Here is a 10,999-nt window from a genome sequence, read left to right on the forward strand (position 1 = left end):
ATGTTATCCTTAGGGATAAACTTGGATGTGTCAGGCTACATAAACCGGTGCACGCAGCCAGAATAACTCTGTGGCTAGTCCACCCCAACCTCCCCCCGATAAGCCCATTGAAAACGGCGTGTCTCTGTGTAACCCAGATGCCACAATATGTCCAAAACATCATTAAATCCCTACTAGTCAGGCTTCATTCCGGGCCTGTTATTTGCACGGTCGCTACGGTCAGACAGAGCGAGCTACGGTCAAATGGGGCATCTCCATGAACTTGGCACGGCCTAAAGACTACGGTGATGCCATTTTCCAAAACTTTTAGTGTTGACTTCAGTCTGTAATTTTGATGATGGTTGTTCACTGTTTAAACTTATTGCAAATACACAAAAGTCAGCCAGCAAGTCAGCGTCCATCAGTCAATAAGATATCATTCTGACACCAAACTGATACAAACTGACACTAATCCCACTTTGTCCAACTCGTTTAAAAGCCAACTATCACATGTTTCAGAGCAGGCCCAAAATTCACAGCGCCTTCTGTTTAAACCATAATAAAAAAAATAGAACAATTAGTTACATTCTAGTTGCGGGTCCAGTTCTGACATTATGTTTAGGCCTAGCTGAGGCGACCCCGAATTCCAGGTTTCGGCTCGATAAGTCAGCTCCGAAACCCGCCTTAACGGATTAGTCTGAACAGTGACATTAATTGGTGCTGAAAATCCACTTTTTCCAGGATTTGCTACGGGGTCCTTGAATGAGATATCGGACAGAAACGTTAGGGTCCGTCTCTATGGGTCGAGGCGGTTTCAATGCACCTAGTCTTGTGACTCTGGGGCATTTGTAAATGTTGTCATTATTGCGATGGTCAAAATGAATTGAAGTCATTGCAAATGTGCAAGGCTGGTTCTCGGGCCCGAGAACCTTCTAGAACCACACAACACACCGTGCACGATCGACTTAAGCTCTAGAACATGCATTTAAAGTGGTTCTTTGTGGTTCGAATGCAGGAAACTATTGCATGCTCTGTCTGTCTGTCAGCCCCACACTGTGTCACTTCCCATTGACTGTGTGTGATTTCAGAAAATCACAGAAAGTCACAGAAATCACGTAGAGCTCCGAAACCCGCCTTAACGGATTAGTCTGAAACCCGCCTTAACGGATTAGTCTGAAACCCGCCTTAACGGATTAGTCTGAAACCCGCCTTAACGGATTAGTCTGAAACCCGCCTTAACGGATTAGTCTGAAACCCGCCTTAACGGATTAGTCTGAACACGCCGCAACAGGATCTGTCACTTTTTTGAAGAAAGAAAATACAGTTCTTTAACCATAATCAATTGTACATTGTGCGATGTCTCGTAAATTACGATAGATAAATGGCTTGTTGTCTTTTTCCTAACACCATAGGGTCATGTACTTTGACGTGAAGCGGTCAAATGAGCGCTGTTTTTTACCTTTAATCCCAGAAAATGGGCCATAACTCAAAAAGCGATGAGGCCTCGACGCCATCTTGTTTCTGGGCTCATAGCCCAATTGGCCAAACCCGTGCATACCGAGTTTAATCTTCAAAGTCTTTACCATTTAGGAGAAATGGCCATGTCAAATTGGTGATGTTTTGTACATTTGCAATAAGCAGCCAGTCTCCATCTGGTGGAATTTTCCGGAACAGCGGAACTCGTGGACGTCCAGTAAGGGACAGTACATTTGCAACATGGTCATCCTCATTGATCATATGGCAAATGCTGAAAAGTGCCCTTCATGTTGGAAAGGAAGCATTCTGTGAATACTGAAGCATTGCATCAACAAGGTGGCTCTGATAATACTGAAACGTTGTTTAAACGAACAAGGCGGCCCGGAGAAACTGAAACACTTTGTATCAACAAGACAACTCACATTGCAACATAGTAGTCAACACAGAGGCAGCACACATTTTTTTCCCCCCCGGGCCAGCTTGTCTGTCTGATATTATTGTGTTGAATAAGCAGTAACTGGCTGCTCATTATACTCTAAAAACAGCCCTACATCCACACTATAGATAAATAATTTAGCAATATTTAATGATGTTATGCCAGCATTATTGATCTGGTCATCTGTTAATTCAGGAAGGTGGACAAGCAAAACTGATGGAGTGAGAGGTAGAAATGCATTATACCAGAGGGAGGTAGACTACAGGTAGGGATGAGGATGCAGACAGAGCAACACTGGTAGACTACAGGTAGGGATTAGGATGCAGACAGAGCAACACTGATGGAGTGAGAGGTAGAAATGCATTATACCAGAGGTAGGTAGACTACAGGTAGGGATTAGGATGACAGAGGATGATGATGTAGGCCCAGAGCAAGACGTTTATTTTGGGCTCGCTACAGAAGGGTATATCAAACCACTGATACAGTCCTGGACTACTAGGGGGGGAAATGGTTTTCCAAAAAGTAAAGAAAAACTTTTTTGTATTTTTCTGGGGTCACTGCAGCACCCTCATCACACCTACTTCCCTCAGCTATAATCTGTCCCCTCCCCTCCTCTCTCTCTCCACTACTCTCTCCTCTGTCCCCTTCCCTCCTCTCTCTCTCCACTACTATCTCCTCTGTCCCCTCCCCTCCTCTCTCTCTCCACTACTCTCTCCTCTGTCCCCTCCTCTCTCTCTCCACTACTCTCTCCTCTGTCCCCTTCCCTCCTCTCTCCACTACTCTTTCCTCTGTCCCCTTCCCTCCTCTCTCTCTCCACTACTCTCTCCTCTGTCCCCTTCCCTCCTCTCTCTCTCCACTACTCTTTCCTCTGTCCCCTACCCTCCTCTCTCTCTCCACTACTCTCTCCTCTGTCCCTCCCCTCCTCTCTCTCTCCACTACTCTTTCCTCTGTCCCCTACCCTCCTCTCTCTCTCCACTACTCTCTCCTCTGTCCCCTTCCCTCCTCTCTCTCTCTCCACTACTCTCTCCTCTGTCCCCTCCCCTCCTCTCTCTCTCCACTACTCTCTCCTCTGCCCTCCCCTCCTCTCTCTCTCCACTACTCTCTCCTCTGGCCCCTTCCCTCCTCTCTCTCTCCACTACTCTCTCCTCTGCCCTCCTCTCCTCTCTCTCTCCACTACTCTCTCCTCTGCCCTCCCCACCCCTCCTTTCACTCTCTCGTTCTCTCTCTCTTCCTGACATATAGCATCAGGCCTGTTGAGCTTGACTCAGGTCACAGACCTCTGCCATCGACAATCCCCCTTCTCCTGCTCTAACATAAGACCAATATTAAATATAATATATACTCTCCTTCATTTACATAGAGACAGATACAATCAATCATTGACACACTGAATATACAACAGTCAGATGCATGACACCATCACAAATTAACTGACATTAGTGCCTGTCCCCAGATGGACAGTTAGACTACAGTAAAGTACATTTACAGGTGATCACATCATTGTCCTGCTTTGAGACACATTTTTACTGTCTGCTTCCAGTTGTATGTTATTTTACTAACCCTGCAAATTATAATATATCTTACAATATCAAAACATATCTCAGTAACTGTCACAAGTGTATATCAGTATAACAGCATCCTACCTGTGCGCCACAACAGGGTCATCAGTACCACTGCAGGTATCATATCTCTCTCTAACTGGGGCTCCACTGAGCGAAACAAGTCTACTGTCATAAGGAGAGGACTGAAGAGTGTGAAATATTGCTAGGCTATATGACTTCTATATCATTACTTCCTTACTTATATGATGTGACAAACCTTTAAGCAGATAAGATCATTTAAACACACCTACCTACAGGAAACACTGACTTTTGAAAAACTCCACAGGAAACTGCTGACAGAGCAGCAAAGTTACACATAGTGTGTCCTATAATATCACCTCTAACTTTCTACTGCTTGAGTTCACCTCTTATAGAATATTGGCTTAATGTTCCAGCACCTAAATAGAAACAGTACCAGCACCCAAAATGAGTACTGATGAGGTCTCATGTCAGAACAGGAGAAGGGGGGATGTGGTGTTGAAGCTAGAGGTCTGTTACCCAAGTCAACTCAACAGGCCTGATGCTATATGTCAGGGTCAGGTTGGGCTGGACCAAGAGAGGAAAATGATACTGGTTATGATGACATCACTGGTGAGAAGTCAGTGATACAAATATATTCAGTTGATTTAAATGTCAGTTTTTCTCTCCCTCCTCCCCTGTCTCCTTCTACCAACTCAGTCTGTCAATAAGTCCTATATCTCTCTCTCATCTCTCTCTCCCTCCTCCCCTGTCTCCTTCTACCAACCCAGTCTGTCAATAAGTCATATCTCTCTCTCATCTCTCTCCCTCCTCCCCTGTCTCCTTCTACCAACTCAGTCTGTCAATAAGTCCTATCTCTCTCTCGCTCATCTCTCTCTCCCTCCTCCCCTGTCTCCTTCTACCAACTCAGTCTGTCAATAAGTCATATCTCTCTCTCTCCCTCCTCCCTTGTCTCCTTCTACCAACTCAGTCTGTCAATAAGTCATATCTCTCTCTCTCATCTCTCTCTCCCTCCTCCCCTGTCTCCTTCTACCAACTCAGTCTGTCAATAAGTCATATCTCTCTCTCATCTTTCTCTCCCTCCTCCCCTGTCTCCTTCTACCAACTCAGTCTGTCAATAAGTCATATCTCTCTCTTTCTCATCTCTCTCTCCCTCCTCCCCTGTCTCCTTCTACCAACCCAGTCTGTCAATAAGTCATATCTCTCTCTCTCATCTCTCTCTCCCTCCTCCCCTGTCTCCTTCTACCAACTCAGTCTGTCAATAAGTCATATCTCTCTCTCTCTCTCTCTCTCTCTCTCTCTCTCTCTCTCTCTCTCTCTCTCTCTCTCTCTCTCTCTCTCTCTCTCTCTCTCTCTCTCTCTCTCTCTCTCTCTCTCTCTCTCTCTCTCTCTCTCTCTCTCTCTCTCTCTCTCTCTCTCTCTCTCTCTCTCTCTCTCTCTCTCTCTCTCTCTCTCTCTCTCTCTCTCTCTCTCTCTCTCTCTCTCTCTCTCTCTCTCTCACCCCCTCCCCCTCCCCCCCCTGAGAAATACTGCTAGGCTATCTGACTTCTATCTCATCTCTTCCTTACTTCTATGACGTGACAAACCTTTAAGCAGATAAGATCAGTTAAACACACCTACCTACAGGAAACACTGACATTAGAACAACTCCACAGGAAACTGCTGACAGAGCAGCAACGTTTCACATAGTGTCCTATAATATCACCTCTAACTTTCTACTGCTTGAGTTCACCTCTTATAGAATATTGACTTAATGTTCCAGCACCTAAATAGAAACAGTACCAGCACCCAAAATGAGTACTGATGAGGTCTCATGTTAGAGCAGGAGAAGGGGGGATGTGGTGTAGAAGCTAGAGGTCTGTTACCCAAGTCAACTCAACAGGCCTGATGCTATATGTCAGGGTCAGGCTGGGCTGGGCCAAGAGAGGAAAATGTTACTGGTTATGATGACATCACTGGTGAGAAGTCAGTGATGAAAATATATTCAGCTGATTTAAATGTCAGTCTATCTCTCCCTCCTCCCCTGTCTCCTTCTACCAACTCAGTCTGTCAATAAGTCATATCTCTCTCTCATCTCTCTCTCCCTCCTCCCCTGTCTCCTTCTACCAACTCAGTCTGTCAATAAGTCCTATCTATCTCTCTCTCTCATCTCTCCCTCCTCCCCTGTCTCCTTCTACCAACTCAGTCTGTCAATAAGTAATATCTCTCTCTCATCTCTCTCTCCCTCCTCCCCTGTCACCTTCTACCAACTCAGTCTGTCAATAAGTCATATCTCTCTCTCATCTCTCTTTCCCTCCTCCCCTGTCTCCTTCTACCAACTCAGTCTGTCAATAAGTCCTATCTTTCTCTCTCTCTCTCATCTCTCTCTCCTCCCCTGTCTCTTTCTACCAACCCAGTCTGTCAATAAGTCCTATCTCTCTCTCTCTCTCTCATCTCTCTCTCCTCCCCTGTCTCTTTCTACCACCGTAGTCTGTAAGTAAGAACTAAACTCAGCAAAAAAAGAAACGTCCTCTCACTGTCAACTGCCTTTATTTTCAGCAAGCTTAACATGCATAAATATTTGTATGAACATAGCAAGATTCAACAACTGAGACATAAACTGAACAAGTTCCACAGACATGTGACTAACAGAAATTGAAAAATGTGTCCCTGAACATAGGGGGGAGGGGGTCAAAATCAAAAGTAACAGGCAGTATCTGGTGTGGCCACCAGCTGCATTAAGTACTGAGTGTATCTCCTCCTCATGGACTGCACCAGATTTGCCAGTTATTGCTGTGGGATGTTACCCCACTCTTCCACCAAGGCAAGTTCCCAGACATTTCTGGGGAGAATGGCCCTAGCCCTCACCCTCCGATCCAACAGGTCCCAGACGTGCCCTAGCCCTCACCCTCCTATCCAACAGGTCCCAGACGTGCCCTAGCCCTCACCCTCCGATCCAACAGGTCCCAGACGTGCCCTAAATCAAATCAAATTTATTTATATAGCCCTTCGTACATCAGCTGATATCTCAAAGTGCTGTACAGAAACCCAGCCTAAAACCCCAAACAGCAAGCAATGCAGGTGTAGAAGCACGGTGGCTAGGAAAAACTAGCCCTAGCCCTCACCCTCCGATCCAACAGGTCCCAGACGTGCCCTAGCCCTCACCCTCCGATCCAACAGGTCCCAGACGTGCCCTAGCCCTCACCCTCTGATCCAACAGGTCCCAGACGTGCCCTAGCCCTCACCCTCCGATCCAACAGGTCCCAGACGTGCCCTAGCCCTCACCCTCCGATCCAACAGGTCCCAGACGTGCCCTAGCCCTCACCCTCCGATCCAACAGGTCCCAGACGTGCCCTAGCCCTCACCCTCTGATCCAACAGGTCCCAGACGTGCCCTAGCCCTCACCCTCCGATCCAACAGGTCCCAGACGTGCCCTAGCCCTCACCCTCCGATCCAACAGGTCCCAGACGTGCCCTAGCCCTCACCCTCCGATCCAACAGGTCCCAGACGTGCCCTAGCCCTCACCCTCCGATCCAACAGGTCCCAGACGTGCCCTAGCCCTCACCCTCCGATCCAACAGGTCCCAGACGTGCCCTAGCCCTCACCCTCCTATCCAACAGGTCCCAGACGTGCTCAATGGGACTGAGATCCTGGCTCTTCGCTGACCATGGCAAAACACTGGTATTCCTGTCTTGCAGGAAATCATACACAGAATGAGCAGTATGGCTGGTGGCATTGTCAGCTTGTTGTTGTTGTCATTGTCATGGTTGTTCCTGTTGGGTAGCAACTTCCCCAGCTTGTTGTTGTTGTCATTGTCATGGTTGTCCTGTTGGGTAGCAACTTCACCAGCGTGTTGTTGTTGTTGTCATGGTTGTTCCTGTAGGGTAGCAACTTCACCAGCTTGTTGTTGTTGTTGCCATGGTTGTTGCTGTTGGGTAGTAACTTCACCAGCTTGTTATTGTTGTTGTTGTCATGGTTGTCCTGTTGGGTAGCAACTTCATCAGCTTGTTATTGTTGTTGTTGTCATGGTTGTCCTGTTGGGTAGCAACTTCACCAGCTTGTTGTTGTTGTTGTTGTCATGGTTGTTCCTGTTGGGTAGCAACTTCACCAGCTTGTGGTTCTTGTCATCGTCGTCAGGGTTGTTCCTGTTTGGTAGCAACTTCACCAGCTTGTTGCTGTTGTTGTTCTGAAGCATCTTGTGTGATGTAGGTCTTGAGGGGAGAGGGTGAGAGAAGATGGATTCTATTAATATGCTGTCCAGCTTCTGAAGAACATATGGTGCTAGAATGGAGAGGAGATCAGTAAACAACAGAACGCATGGTGCTAGAATGGGGAAGAGGTCAATAAACAACGGAACGTGTGGTGCTAGAATGGAGAGGAGATCAGTAACCAACAGAACGTATGGTGCTAGAATGGAGAGGAGATCAGTAAACAACAGAACGTTTGGTGCTAGAATGGGGAAGAGGTCAATAAACAACGGAACGTGTGGTGCTAGAATGGAGAGGAGATCAGTAACCAACAGAACGTATGGTGCTAGAATGGAGAGGAGATCAGTAAACAACAGAACGTATGGTGCTAGAATGGAGAGGAGATCAGTAAACAACAGAACGTATGGTGCTAGTATGGAGAGGTGAGGAGGTCAATAAACAATATATTTAGATTCTCTTCACAACTAGACAGTTACAGTACATTTGACCTTAAAGTAAAATCCTAATTGTATATGTACTTACCTATATAGACACACTTCCCAGGTTTGACAGAAAAAAAACTTGCTACAGACTATTTTCCTGACTGTCTGTACTGATGGCCTCTAACAGCAGAATAAAATAAGTGGGATATTTAAACAGCACTGAAACAGAGTAGGTTGCTAGTTGACGATGTGTTGTAAATTGTTTCAATGCTGCCGTCTACAGATCTTCTAATGCATTGTAATACCACATGTACCAATACAGTAGAATAGACAGGGACACTGTGTAATGATACAATGACCCTCCATCCAATGTTCTGCTGCTGTTGTGCAACATTGTGACGCCACTGACATGTTTACAGGTTGCCATGCCGACGAAAGAGAAGGTGTTTTCATTCTGTAACAAGGCCTTCACTTCAGTCTGGATGGCTGGTTGACTGCAGACAGGTTACACAGTATCAGTGGAGGTGTTAGGCTGTTTCTGCTCTCCTCCCAACTACTAATGGAATTGTCCTGCCAATGCAACGTATGAAAATGTATCCAGTCACTACTGTAAGTCTCTCTGGATAAGAGCGTCTGCTAAATGACTCACATGTTCAATGTAATGTTCAGTTTGACAATATCAATGGAATAGACCAAAGCAGAGCCATGTATTTAGATATGAACAGATATCTCGATGGAGGATAATGTCAGTATTTAGCTACGTTATTAGCTGTTTTGCTCACCAAAGGTGGAACAAAGTGAAACTGTTGATGTCAAAGCCTCAGTTCCGGGAGCGTAGTGGGTGAAACCATTCACCCCAGGAAAAGGGGTGATATAAATAACGTTTCCTTTCATTATGTGTTACTGAATTCATTAAAATATTTGCTGCCATTGTCGTAATGTTGGTAATACGAGAGGTCTTCGGACCTACCATTTTTGTATAATTTTCTTTGAAAGAACAACTAGTGTGTTTTGAGTGCTTCTCCCCTATTTGGGAAGTTGGTCTGCCCGCTCCTCAGTCTGACAGATATTCTGAGAGCAGGTTCGAGTCCTCTTCCTCTGTACATAAACACTGTTTCAAACTGTATAACACAATAGTGGTTTTGGAAAACTGGTTCATATATCCTAAAGTCAATAGCGAATGTGGCTCTGTAGATATTTATTTAGCCGTTCATGAATTGAAGACCTATTTCAGCCAGTTAACCAAGTTGTTGTTGTCTTAGCTAGCCGTGTTAATGACGAGCTAACGAGCACCGTTGGTCTCTGCACTACAATGTCACGCTAGTTATTACCAGCAGGTGATTTACTAGCAGGTGACTTGTTGAAATATTAAGTGAATGTTTATTTTCTTACTACCTTAAAAGGTTTATTAAAAGGGTTGTACTTGTGCTCTGTATTTATGGATTAATATCACTTCACATTGAGGGTTTGAATCAATAACGTTACTGTTGTTACTATCTAACAGATATCTTGTGTCCTACCTAACCATGTGTCACTACTGTTGTTCCTATCTAACATATATCTTGTGTCCTACCTAACCATGTATCACTACTGTTGTTCCTATCTAACATATATCTTGTGTCCTACCTAACCATGTGTCACTACTGTTGTTCCTATCTAGCAGATATCTTGTGTCCTACCTAACCAGTGAACTTGTGGCTGTGACTGTCCTGCAGATAAAAACTGAGTCAACCTGAAGTGTGGATGTCCGTGTGCCTTTCTTCTGGGGGGCGATGTGAAGTTGGTTCCACCAGGTGTCTGTACTATATAAACACTGCTAATCCAACAATAGTGCTAGGTGTCTGTACTATATAAACACTGCTAATCCAACAATAGTGCTAGGTGTCTGTACTATATAAACACTGCTAATACAACAATAGTGTCTGTACTATATAAACACTGCTAATACAACAATAGTGCTAGGTGCCTGTACTATATAAACACTGCTAATACAACAATAGTGTCTGTACTATATAAACAATGCTAATCTAACAATACTGCTAGGTGCCTGTACTATATAAACACTGCTAATCCAACAATAGTGCTATGTGTCTGTACTATATAAACACTGCTAATACAACAATAGCGCTAGGTGTCTGTACTATATAAACACTGCTAATCCAACAATAGTGCTAGGTGTCTGTACTATATAAACACTGCTAATACAACAATAGTGTCTGTACTATATAAACACTGCTAATACAACAATAGCGCTAGGTATCTGTACTATATAAACAATGCTAATCTAACAATACTGCTAGGTGCCTGTACTATATAAACACTGCTAATCCAACAATAGTGCTATGTGTCTGTACTATATAAACACTGCTAATACAACAATAGTGCTAGGTGTCTGTACTATATAAACACTGCTAATCTAACAATAGTGCTAGGTGTCTGTACTATATAAACACTGCTAATACAACAATACTGCTAGGTGTCTGTACTATATAAACACTGCTAATACAACAATACTGCTAGGTGTCTGTACTACAGGTTCACACTTTAATTAAAATCTACATTTCTTAGATTCTTCCCAAAACTCAAACGTGGTCTCCTGATGTGGTTTAAGCATTGTTATATACATTGTTATATACTATTATATACTTGTATTGTTTTTCTGTTTAAAAAAGTCTGACTTTGAGAACGAAAACCTGAAATAAAAATGAGATCAATTCTGAAACCTGTTTCTTCGTCAGTTTCTCTGTTTCGATAATAGTAATGCCATTATCCTACTGAACAGTACAGCTTGGGTTGGTCTACTATTATCCTACTGAACAGTACAGCTTGGGTTGGTCTACTATTATCCTACTGAACAGTACAGCTTGGGTTGGTCTATTATTCTACTGAACAGTACAACTTGGGTTGGTCTACTATTAT

Source organism: Oncorhynchus mykiss, chromosome 19 (genome assembly GCF_013265735.2).
Source record: "Oncorhynchus mykiss isolate Arlee chromosome 19, USDA_OmykA_1.1, whole genome shotgun sequence".
NCBI lineage: Eukaryota > Metazoa > Chordata > Actinopteri > Salmoniformes > Salmonidae > Oncorhynchus > Oncorhynchus mykiss.